This window comes from Lucilia cuprina, chromosome 3, assembly GCF_022045245.1.
Source record: "Lucilia cuprina isolate Lc7/37 chromosome 3, ASM2204524v1, whole genome shotgun sequence".
In the NCBI taxonomy this organism is placed as follows: Eukaryota; Metazoa; Arthropoda; class Insecta; order Diptera; family Calliphoridae; genus Lucilia; species Lucilia cuprina.
In genome coordinates, this window is record NC_060951.1 from 33,769,429 (window position 1) to 33,772,560 (window position 3,132).

The window sequence follows — 3,132 nt, forward strand, 5'->3', positions numbered from 1 at the left end:
TTCTAGTTCAGTTCTAGTTCAGTTCTAGTTCAGTTCTAGTTCTGTTCTAGTTCAGTTCTAGTTCAGTTCTAGTTCAGTTCTAGTTCAGTTCTAGTTCAGTTCTAGTTTCAGTGAAAATTCAGTTGATTAATAATATGTTTAAAATCATTATAACCCGAGTCGGTCACGTTTTCAAATCTGTACCTTAAATTTGTTATTTTGCCATTATTGTTTATCAGTTTAAGTTGTTGTTGCTGCTATTTGTATATTTTATGGCTTTTATATTCATTCATACATGTTTTTATGATGACATCAATATAAACACCGACGATTATGATTATGACGATGACAACGATGCATAGTGATGCTACTGCTGTTACTGTTGATGATGTCGACAATGATTATGATGTTGTTGATGTTTAATGAAGTGTCACTACACGGAAGTTGTTTTTTCATGAGCAATTTATGAATTCAAAGCAACGGCAACAAGGAAAAACTTAAACTGAAAAACAAACAAGTGGACCACATACTGTTTTCTACACATCCCCACTCATATGTACTCTAGCGAACATCAATTCAAAGTAGCAACATAAACTGGCCGCTTGGGTGGCTTTTTGTGTTCATGTTGATTGATAAAAGAAAAAAAAGGACATACATTGTTTCAAAAGAAGAGGGACGACGACCACTAGCTTCAAACGAATGAACGAAATGAAAAAGGTGTTTAAGCAAAGTGTTAGGAAAATTTCTTAAGGGTTCAAATATAAAAGATTTAGTGATGTGTTGTTTATTTAATTAAATCTCTTTTTTTAAAATTGTCTAACAGCTTTTTTATAAAAATACATCAAAACATTAGAAAAAGAAGACGACACATTTTGCTTTAAAATATTACTGCACTGTTCTCTAAAAATAAAAAAAACATGAATAAGAGACAGAAATAAACATACTTTTCCAGACATTTTTAGGTCATCGGGTCAATTTTTGTACAAAAATATTTAATTTAAAATTAGATTATGGATTTTTTTTCATAAAGATTAAATGTTTTTAAAGCTTGAATAGCTTCTGGATTTTTTTTTTTTAATTTTTTAGTAAAATGCAGTTTTAAAACCTTCGATAGCTCAGTTGGTAGAGCGGTGGACTGTAGTTGCAATTTGAAAAAAAAGAAATCCATAGGTCGCTGGTTCAAATCCGGCTCGAAGGAATGATTTTTTATGCAAACACTACACAGTGTTAGATATTCTAGTTCATATCTAGTTCTGTCTAGTTCAGTTTTAGTTCAGTTCTAATTCAGATCTAGTTCAGATCTAGTTCAGTTCTAGTTAAGTTCTCGTTCAGTTCTAGTTCAGTTCTAGTTTAGTTCTAGTTCAATTCTAGTTCAGTTCTAGTTCAGTTCTAGTTCAGTTCTAGTTCAGTTCTAGTTCAGTTCTAGTTCAGTTCTAGTTCAGTTCTAGTTCAGTTCTAGTTCAGTTCTAGTTCAGTTCTAGTTCAGTTCTAGTTCAGTTCTAGTTCAGTTCTAGTTCAGTTCTAGTTCAGTTCTAGTTCAGTTCTAGTTCAGTTTTAGTTCAGTTCTAGTTTAATTCTATTTCTGTTCCAATTTAAATGCATTTTAGTATACAGACACTTGTAGCTACTGTCTACTAATGCATTGTTTGCTCTTGTATTATCTATTTTTGGTACTTTACAAATCTTTTAAATATTCTGCATACATTTGATGATAACTACCATTGCCTTATTTTATTTTACCACACTAATGATAATAACATCCTTTTTAAAAATAGTTTAATTTTACAATTTGTATGAACTACTTCCTCTTCAATATCTCAGACATGTTGCTTGCAACGTCAACATCTGCGTCACAACATAGTTTTTGTACAACCAAACAAATCATGCAAACACGTGTTTCAAACATAAAATTTTATTATTGTAATAAATAAATTTCACAGAAAATGCATAAAAGGATGAATGGAATATATAAATGAGAAATGATACATGATTCAAGTTATATTTAGTATGGACATTTGTGAATATGTGTATTTTTATACGTTTTTATTTCAAGGAAATCCAGGACATTTATTAAAAATAAAAAAAAACGAAGAGCACAAATGCAGATGTAACGTGTTGTTATGGGTAACGTTTATAATATAATCAAAATGTATTGAACATATTTAATGGAATTGAATTGAACAGAGATGAGAGAATAAAAGAAAATGATGGTGTAGGTGTATTTTTGAAAAGGGATTGTACAGGTTTCACGATTTAAGTGGGGTGGGGCGAATGCAAGGGTTTTCGATTTTGCTTGAAATTTTTTTAAAACAATTTAAATATATTCAGCAACTTATGGATATATTTTCAATGGCAAATTTGCCTGGTTCTTATAAAGATCGACAGCCGATTAAGAATTAAATTAAAATATCCTTCGAGCCGGATTTGAACCAGCGACCTATGGATGTCTATGTATTTAGTTTAATTGCACTACAGTCCACCGCTCTACCAACTGAGCTATCGAAGGTGTGAAAATACTAAAATTCCAAAAAAAATTAAAACTTAATGTTTAGTTTACAATTTTTATTGTGTACTTTAAATAGAAATATGATAACAAGAAAACCTGCATGTGCAAATGCGGATGCAAAAAATTTTTTATCAGCTCAATAAACAAATCTATTTTTCAATTATTATCACTTCATTCAAAAGCTCAGCTTGTTTTTAATCTTCCGGTTTACTTTTCCTGTCCACTACAAAACAATCTATTTTAGCAAACTCTGTGAGGCAACAAGCCTTTGTTTGATAGCTCAGCTGGTAGAGCGGTGGACTGTAGTTAATAGCAAAACTTAAAAGAAATCTATAGGTCGCTGGTTCAAATCCGGCTCGAAGGATTATTTATGGTTTTAAGTGCTGGAATTGGTAATGTTATTAAATATATACAAGTTGAAAGCATAAGATAGTCAAAGGCTAGTTTAAGCCCAACTCAAAATCAGTTCTTGTTCCAGTTCTGTTCTGTTCTAGTTCTAGTTGTGTTCTAGTTATATTATAGTTCTGTTCTAGTTCTGTTCTAGTTCTAGTTCAGTTCTGTTCTAGTTCTGTTCTAGTTCTGTTCTAGTTCTGTTCTAGTTCTGTTCTAGTTCTGTTCTAGTTCTGTTCTAGTTCTGTTCTAGTTCT

At 31.1% G+C, this 3,132-nt stretch overlaps 2 non-coding genes across 2 annotated transcripts; one reads left to right on the plus strand and one right to left on the minus strand.

Annotated features, from left to right (window-relative positions):
• Positions 1–1,083: 1,083 nt before the first annotated feature.
• Positions 1,084–1,177, plus strand: Trnay-gua. The gene is made up of 2 exons: positions 1,084–1,120; positions 1,142–1,177. It is a non-coding gene; the product is annotated as a tRNA-Tyr (tRNA).
• Positions 1,178–2,388: 1,211 nt separating this feature from the next.
• Trnay-gua lies at positions 2,389–2,485 on the minus strand. Its single transcript has 2 exons — positions 2,449–2,485; positions 2,389–2,424 (listed from the first exon to the last, which is right to left on the minus strand). It is a non-coding gene; the product is annotated as a tRNA-Tyr (tRNA).
• Positions 2,486–3,132: the final 647 nt, after the last annotated feature.